The following is a 10,224-nucleotide window of genomic DNA, read 5'->3' as shown; positions in this document are numbered from 1 at the left end:
ACCTATTTAAGAGATATAATGCAAATTAAATGCCAAGGGGAAAATGTCTCTTTTTGGGAACATCTCGTGTAAGAGTTTAAAAAACTATTTTTGAGAATGCGTAACCCCATTTAAGATAGATATATGCCTGATTTCAAGGAAATCCCATGCAAGGTTTTTTTTTTCTCTAGTTTCGCTAATGTGTAGCCCCGTGTAAGACATATACCAAATTCTACATCTAGTTTCGGGTGTGAAGCATCTCGTATACGAGTTTTTTCTGGTTTCAAGAATGAACACCCCATTTAAGGCATGTAAAATAATGGTATAATATAGTACAAGGAAGCCAATATGGGTGCCCCCCTTACGATGTCAACATAGCCCTATGTTGATGTCTTAAGGAATCTAGAAACAAGGATAACTAATCTTCAACACCAATGAGATATCCTTTAGGCAACACTGTCATAAATTCAAGCTAAAGAGGTAATACTCCTATAAGAAAGGATAAGATAGCTGAAAAAAAGAGATATCTTGCAACAAGTGTAGAGATGATCTTTGGATGAAAAGAGATCTTTTCTCAAAATACATTTACCTCCAAGAGTCCAGTTCTTGAACAAACATAATGTCTTCTACCAAATAAAGGTTGGAGAACAAGAATGCCTACCCTCCCCCTATTTCTAGGTGAAAGGGATTCTTGATGAAGGATGAAACACTTTTTAACCAATGTGAGGGGGTAGGTTTATAATAATTATACATTTCCAAGTGAAGAAGAGGTTGTAGCCAAGAACATACACCTCTTACATAAGAGATAATCCTTGAGCAAACAATACCTTCACACAAGGAATGACATCAAATCACAACCAAACTCCACTCAACAAAGGAAAAGGGGAACCTTAGAAAGGGGATAAAGGGACATCATTGTCCCCAAAGTGTAAGGAAAATGAGAATAATTACACAACCTCTAAGGAGAGATTATCCATAAGTAAATGACATGAATAAATAACCAATGTAAGAAAAGACATTAATATTTATAAAATGCAACTCTAAAGAAGAGGTAATTTTCAAAGAGAAAGAGAGAAAATTTAGAATGAAGGATAACATATTCCACTAAAGGGAAAGATTAACAATAGAAGACATACAAGTCTATGCAAGAAAGGATATGAAAAACTAAAAAATGAAGCTCCTAAAGGGAATAGTGACATTTTAAAGAAAATAAATAAGATAGAGGAAAGAATGAATAATGTTGCTGCACCAAAATATTTGAAATGTGAAGATTCATCACCTCTTATGAAAAAGAGCCCCCAATTAAGTTAACCACTTCTATCATAGCGTGAGGAGAAACAAGGAGGGTGAGAAGAGTGCTAGTGCAGGGGAGCTAGGAAATGTGTCTAATTCATTTTGACCTATGTCTAAATAATTTTGATTCATGTTTATTCTTAGGAATAGAATGTGCAATGTGTGTGTTTGAAGGCCTATTGATTAGGTCTAGGCAGTATAATAAGTCTTAAGGCCCCAAGGTGTGTCAACTTGGTCAAAGGCCTTATATGGGAATTTTATATGTATTTTTGGAGTTTAGGGGTCTACAATGTGTGGTAGGTTCATTCTTGACCTTTGGTGTGAAGGCAAGACCGCATTGTAGAAGGTTGACAAAAGTTGTAAAGTTGCATTATTGTCTTAAGTAACTTCTCTTGCAAGATTTTGAAATGTGGTTATCCCAATGGTTAGTTGGATGATTTTATGCATTGGAGGTAGTTGGAGGAGTTCCTTGGCATGATATAAGCCTAGAGGAACAATTCATACTGGTTAGAGATGATATTGAATGAATTTCTTGTCTTCAAAGCAAACGATTATTGTGTTTTCCTACATTTTTCTTAAGTTTTTTGTTCTTGCATGATTCCCTATGAATGGTGGGCATGAATTAAAAATTTTAAAAGTTTTATAAGAGTTTCACCATCCATTTGGAGTTGATATGAGGTATTGAAGCCTTCGGGTTTGGAAGAAACTGAATTTTCTATCTCACTGGCCTAACAAAATGCTCAAAACTAGGGTTTGGATGCAAACAGTGATACAAATCAATATGTCAAGCTGTGAGATCAATCTGAAACCTATGAGGATGTTTATTTTATATTTATACTAGATGTTCTTGGTGGTTTTGTAGATAGGATGTTTCATTTGTCTTTCCTAAGATGATGCCCTAATCTTGACATCACTCATGTGGCAAGCCTGTGCAATAGGAAAAGAGGGTGGAAACCTTGAACAATTGATTGAAGGGTGGTCAAAATTGGAATGAGAAGGACCCTTGGGAAAGTTAAAACCCTTTTCAAGAGATATATTTTCATTACTTTGTGATTGGGGAAGCTTTTGAGAGCTTAAATCCCAATATCAGCTAGAAGAGGCTAAATAGGGTCAGTAGGTTTGGACCATCCATACTCAAAACCTAGATGCATAAGTTTGGAATATTGTAGAATTACCAAAAGGGTATTCTAATATCAAATTTATTCAAGGGTTTGTTTAGGTAGGTTGTGATAAAAATCAATAAAAGTCCGAATGGAGGGCTAATTGCTTGTAGCCCTATTTCCTAGGTCCAAAATGGGAAAATATACAAAGTGATAGTAAACACCCATATAAGGGGTCAAGATCAGTGAAAATGCCATATAAAACATTTGTAAACACTCACATAGGTTATATTCCACCTTTTGAGTAAAGATCTTGTTGCATGGGGTTTAGGGTTGTTAGGTGTCCTTCGTTGAAGGGTTGGAACCTTAGGGGTAGGAGACTCCTTGTCAGTTGTGAGTTGTCCTGACTAAAGAGATCGTTGGGAAGGATCTAGGATAATATATAGAAACCTTGAGAGGGTTAAAGACATTGGTCCATTGGATGGTACCAACTGGAGACCCTTTTTGAGTAAAAACCAAGAAAGTGATATAACATCCCAAACCCTCGACATCAAGTGCTAAGGTACTACTTTCTCACCAAGAAAGAGAGCAATATCAGTGGAAAGATTAATTTGAGCCTTATCTAATTTTTTTTGAACAATTCCTTAAATGATTTACATTTTCCAAGAGAATGACAATAGCTATGATGAAAAAGACAATGCTAATCACCTTCTTTATGCTTTTTGCTAAACTTTACAAAAGAAAAAACAACATTCTTGTCATACTTTAATTTCCAAAAAATTCTAGTTGCTAACCTTTCTTGATCATCAATAGGCATAGGATTTGTCTCGTTTGATGTGTGATTAGGATTGTTAGAAGGAGTATCATCCATGATTTTAACTATGACTCTATCAATGAGCCCTTGCACTCCATTCTGAAAATAAGGACAATCATTGGTAGTGTGATCTCTAGTTTTGTGATATGAGCAAAAAGGAGATTTTGAAGAATAAGAAATTTTATCTAAATGATAGGTTTTTTGTCTTGAAAGATGATCTTTGATGTATTGGATCTTAAGGAGATCATCCATAGGAGATTTATGATCATGTCCTAGGCCTTCTATGCTAGCTTGTATAAGAAGGTTTATAGGGACTCTAATTCCTTGTTCAAATTTTCCAAGTCCTCATCCTCTAAAACCTCATTTTGATATTATGTTAATTCCACTCCTATAATAATATCTTAATTTAAAAGGAGGAGGAATATTATAATAAATTTATTTAAAATTTTTAGTGTAAGTGTGTTTGGAGAGAACAAAGGGACAAGGGGATGAAGAAGGAATATCGTGTGGAGGAGGATTTTCCTTCCTATCATCATGGATATCCTCTTTGGCAGATTGGGAAGGAAGATTCTTATCATCTAAGGCCTCATATTTACTTAATTTTATGTTGGGAGATAGATCATACATAACATCATCTTCTCTACAAATGTTTTGATGACTAAGATGGGGTCTAGGACAATAAGGAGGATCTAGAGAGATAAAAATGCCAATATTTTGATCTTGTCCACCTTCTGCTAGGGTATGTGTATAGGAAGAAGATGGTGCCATGTTTCTCTTCAATGGTTTCTCTCCATTAGAGAGATCATTGATATGAGTATTATCTTGTTCTTCATTCACATTAGATACCCTAGGAGAGGTACAAGTATTAGATTTTCCATTAGGATCTCTAGGATTGGAATCTACAAAAGATTTAATGTGATTTATTTATTTATGCACTTTCCTAATAATATGACAATTAAAAAAAATGAGCTATAAAGGAAATATTTAAGATCTATTTGATTGAAAGGAATGAATTTGGGAACTCTAAAAATGCAATATGTCAAAGTGCTATGAATGAAAAGAAGCAATGTGAAGTAAAAGAAGCCATTATCCAACACATGATTATGATAAATATAAGTGAAAAGAAAATTAATAATATATGAAATAGAAAATAAATCAGATCTATTGAGTTCCATTATTAATTTTCAAATCAGATCTAAAAATTAAAGTGATGAATTATGCAACCCACAAATCCAATTAACCAAAATAAATTAGGGTTTTTGTGAATTCAACCTCTAAATTTATGTTACAACTTGATTAAAATGAGATCTATGAATTTAAATTTAAATTTTGAAATGTTTCTAAATCACATCTTAGATAATTAATCAAAATTAGACAACCCACAAGTTCAATTTTAGAATTAAAAATTAAGGTTTTTATCAAATTAAAATCAAAATTTTTGACATTAATTAGAAATTAAAATTGTAAATATAATTTTAAATTTTAAATTGCATAAACACTTAGATATGAGAACATTAATTATAATTAAAGGTGTAAGGATTTAGGTTCACCAAAATATAATGGTGAAAAAATAAGGTTTTTGTAATGCCCCGCCAGGAAACCTTGAAGGGATTAAGCTAAAACACAAGAAAAGTGTGCAATTTTTTTTTTTTTTAAAGTTAAACCCAACACAATAATACAACGAGATATCAAAATTCAGATTACACAGCGGAAGCCATCAACTAAAACCTAAAGGGTTTCCCAACGTGATTACCTAATTCGACATTTAACTTAACTCACGCTAATTAATCCAATAAGTTGATTATCTTAATAACGAGATAATTCTTAAATGAGGATAATTTCTTTCAGTAAGATACAAATATAGATTACAAGATAAGGTTCATCCATTAAGATCTATTCATATCTTACGTTCAAGCTTTTCATTAAAATGTAAGCCATGCATCTAATTCATAACCCACTAGAATTTCATCATAAACTAAATAAATTCATTATTTAAAATTAACCATTAAATTAAACTTGCTGCAAACATAAATAGAGAAATCTTTTTAATTAATGATTAATCACATAAAAGAAACCTATTTATTTTAATCCCTCAATTCCTAATGCATAAATGAACACATTAAATCAAAATAAATACTTGGGGTTAAATACTCAATTTTACCACATGCAACCCAAGAAAGCCAACCAAATACCCGACCCGCAAACCCAAATGAAAAGGGAAACTGACGGACCACTGGCGATGCTCACTTGAGCATGACTAGGGTAAAATGAGGGTTTTATGACTACCTAACCCAAATTATAAGGACGAAAGAGGTATACTCTACCCTGCAAATCCAGGTGAAGATGAACCTCGCACCTAGGTGGTACTATACCTGCAATCTCTTGCAACCTAGAGTCACACAAGCATACATACACACTCTACCAAGACCGTCTCATACGTCCTTGGAGAGGAATTTCACATTTCAACACAAGACCAACATACGAAAACAATAAGGATAAACCGGTTTAGCCACCAAAGTACAGATGACTAAAGATAATAAATCATCAATTCCAACAGTAAGGCAAGAAAATAATCTGGAATTTGCAACACAATCAAGTAAGCAAAAGATCACAAGATCATGGCTAAACCTTCAAAGTCAAAATAAAATAAATTGCTGGTCCCCAAAGAAATAAATAAGAATATCACAATTGCACATAACATCACTATGTGACTAGCATCTAGCCACCAATGAGGAAGGAAGGAACAATCGAAAAACTATCGCAGTAGACCATCATGTGGTGCAGCCAAGTCACACATCCACACATCATGGTAGTGTGCACCTCGACATCACCTCGCATCACGTCGTCATGCGGAATGGCAACACCCCAAGAAGAGAAGACACGCAATGGACGTATCCCGCATGGTAGTGTACCTCGCGGAAACAAGCACGCGTAGGTCACGTCCCGCATACCAGCGTATCTATAAGGATACTCATCGTAAGCCAGAGGTATACATGACTAAGGTCCACCCATATGTCCACCAACACATACTAACTGGTAGCTCATGTGGATAAACCTACCTTTCATGAAGACAAGGCAAAGGATCCTCCAAAATACACCATCACTATGCTCAAGAGCTGCCATCAATATACTGAAATAAAGGAGAGGAATAGGTTGTCACACATGAACCTATGAATAGATTCATTAAAAGGGAAAATATTGAGTACACCTTTGATATAGTTTTATTATATAACCATATCATTCCTCAAAATAGAGAAGCTAAAGTCGCTTCGCACCGACATTACTCGTATGCCGATCCATACTATTCAAAGAATGGTGACTTCGAATACTACCCCTTAACATACTGAATTACCAACAACTTGAGTTTTGGTACTCAATAGGAAAACAAATAAGCAACATCACATAAACAGTATGGTTTCCCAAACCCATAAGCAACATATCCTCCATGGTTGATTACTTCACCAACCCATGGGCACATATAATAAGCACTAGTTTCTTACAATACACATGAATACACCAATACTAGTTTAGTCACATTTATGGGGAGTACTTTTCAGTATGCTCTCATCTACTCAAGGAAGATTTAAATAATGCTTCCCACATGAATAACTGAATCAAGTTTACTATAGATACAAGTACTGAAATTCTTATCAATTCAAAATTATAGAAAGAAATAACAACATTCCTATATCTTTCTCTAATTCCACTAAGCATTCATAACTACATTACTAACTATGCAAATTTATTTCTGAAGCTTAAGACTTTCATCTTTCCATAAGAAGCCCAAATGTAAACATACAATTTCATATGCGTTATAAACATTCTATTTAAATCAATGCATTCTTAGTAGCATTTCTAAAAATCTTATAATCTAGGCAAAGAGAAGGGAAAGAGAGTTTGATAATCAAACTATTTCCTGCAAGACACAAGATCAACAAGATCACACTTCAAGATAAAATTTCTCACTATAAGCCTATCACTTAAATGGTACGGTTTTCATTTCACTACCATTTTAGAAGAGTATCAATCGACGTAACATACATTTCCAATTATTATGGTTGCAACAAAATGTTCTAGTTTTCCGAACCAGAAATCAAGATAGACAATCTTTCGATAATGCAAGACCTCTTGAGAACACTCACTACTTTTAATTCAATACAAAATATATCATAATCTAGAACCTATCATTGAAAATTCAAGGTATGGTAAGAAGATAAGCGAGGATCTATCAACTAAATAATACACATTAAAGCATACACATCAAATGAGCTTTTCATTCGCACTTTCTAAACATAATAAGGCAATTACATATATCCAAAGGAAATTTCAATGGAGCTTTGCTAAAATAGATCCTCAATCAAACTGGTTTAAAGAAGCACATAAAACAATCTTTCATGGAACACATTAATACACTCTCGAAGCTACTATAGCATGTTCCCTTTTGAGTTGTGCATTCTAGTTATGTGGATGGTTATTATGTGTAATCATGGATTAAATGGTGTTAACTTGTCACTATGTTATGGGACATAGTCATTTGAAAGGTTCTTATATGCCTGGAAAGTGTAAACAATTGAGTTATTTACGTTGCTCTTATTTATTGAAAGTTAACTTGGTTGTAGAAATTGATATTTGAAGCTAGTTCTATGCGATAAAGTTTTGTAAAAAGATGTATTGGTAAAAGAAATTGATCATGATGGCATGTTTTCTTGTCATGTTTGATAGATGAGTATAGTAATTGTTGCTTACCTCTTTTAATGCTTTAATTTGGTGTAATTAAAGGAATAAAATTCTTGTATCTCTGCTATGATAGAAGTGCATGGTTTTAGATGTATCTTGCCAATGGATAATGGCATTCGTAAGGTTTTAACAATATTGTTTCATTTATTTATGGAAAGATTCATATGTGCATATTAATAATTGTTAAATGACTTTCAGGGCTAATACATGTTGCATCATTTCCGCTTAGCCTTACGACTTTTGGGAGTAAGTCGGAGCCTAGGGGGGAGGCTATAGTGTCCCTACCCTAGTCAGCTTTGTAAAAATAGGTTTGACCTTGGTTGAATTTTTATGTGGCATTCTTGAATGGTTGATTTACCATGATGCAATGTTGTACTCAGATATTACGGTTATTGTGCGTACCCGTTAATGTGCTTTCGCATATATTCTTATGTAAGTTTAAGTGTTCTCTTGATTCTTGTTATTAATCTCAAGCTAACACCTTCATTATATATATATATATATATATATATATATATATATGCTTGTGTGACTCCTAGTTGTAGGAGATTACAGGTACAATACGGTCGCCTAGGTGCGAGGTTCGTCTTCACTTGGATTCACAGGATAGAGTATACCTCTTTTGTCCTTAGAAGTTGGGTTAGGTGGTTGTAAAACCCTGATTTTACTCTAGTCATGCTCAAGTGAGCATCGCCTGTGGTCCATCAGTTTCCCTTTTCATTTGGGTTTGTGGGTTGGGTATTTGGTTGGCTTTCTTGGGTTGCATGCTTGGCGTGTGGTAAAATTGAGTATTTAACCCTAAGTATTTATTTTGATTTAATGTGTTCATTTACGCATTAGTAGTTGAGGGAGTAAAATAAATAGGTTCTTTTATGTGATTAATCATTAATTAAAAAGATTGCTCTATTTATGTTTGTAGAAAGTTTAATTTAATGGTTAATTTTAAATCATGAATTTATTTAGTTTATGATGAAATTCTAGTGGGTTATGAATTAGATGCATGGCTTATATTTTAATGAAAAGATTGAATGTAAGATATGAATAGATTTTAATGGATGAACCTTATCTTGTAATCTATATTTTTATCTTACTGAAATAAATTATCCTTGTTTAAGAATTATCTCGTTATTAAGATAATCAGCTTATTGGATTAACTAGCGTGAGTTAAGTTAAATGTCGAATTAAGTAATCACTTTGGGAAACCCTTTAGGTGTTAGTTGATGTCTTCCGCTATGTAATCTGAATTTTGATATCTCGTTGTATCATTTTGTTGTGTTTAACTTTAAAAACAAAAATATTTGCACACTTTTCTTGTGTTTTAGCCTAATCCCTTCGGGGTTTCCTGGCAGGGCAATATAGTTTCCACCATAGAAGAAAGAAACCACTAATTTATGACTTGGGGACAATTACATTAGGGAGAGATCAAAATTAGATATATCTAAACCTAATGGATCTAGATTCTAATCTAATTCAAAGGGTCTTTTTAAGTGTGCCTCTTCTTTCCCTTGAGTTGAATTGATTTATTGAAGATGTTAAAACTAGGGAAAATATACCGAAATTGATGTAAGGATGCATGAACAATGAGATATAGTTGTTAGATTGAGCCATGGACCTAGATCTAAGGATTTTAAGAGGATTCAGACTTGTTCCTAGAAGGAGCTCCTGATTTATTGAGACCGGTGTGAAAGTTGTTCTGGTCCTCTACACTTTTTGCACTGCAATGGGGGATCGATTCGTTTTTGTAAATAAAACTTATTCTAAAGATCACAACTTCGTACTTGATTCCTACACATAGAAAAAAGAAGAAATAGATAGGAAATAGGGGTTTGCCTAAGTCAAGCCCCAATTTAGGAGTTAACCTTGAATAAAATGTTGCAAATACTGAAATAAATAATGGAAGGATATACCTCATATCTATAATGACTGATAATGATCCTTTGCTTCTTGAATGTAATCATATATGTTGTATGTAATGACATGAACATGACAAAACCCTAATCACACACACATGCTTGCATATGAATGTTTGAATTTTCTCCACAATGGTTGAATGTTTAAGAATATGCATTCTTGAAAACCTTTGAAAATTCTTAAAGATGAACTTTTTAATGCTTGAATGCTTTAAGTCTAATGCTTATGATGCTTGGAGTCTTAGAATGCTTAGGTATGAAATTAAGTTAATCAAGTGCATTTATATATGAGGATATAGGTTAATTTACTATTTAGGCCAGCCTCCAACAATCATATTGAGCCACCAACTTCATTTCCCACTAGAGAGATGGGTCTCACCCCCTCAAAAAT

This window comes from Cryptomeria japonica, chromosome 5 (genome assembly GCF_030272615.1).
Source record: "Cryptomeria japonica chromosome 5, Sugi_1.0, whole genome shotgun sequence".
Classification (NCBI taxonomy): domain Eukaryota; kingdom Viridiplantae; phylum Streptophyta; class Pinopsida; order Cupressales; family Cupressaceae; genus Cryptomeria; species Cryptomeria japonica.
Note: the sequence above shows the minus strand (reverse complement) of the source record.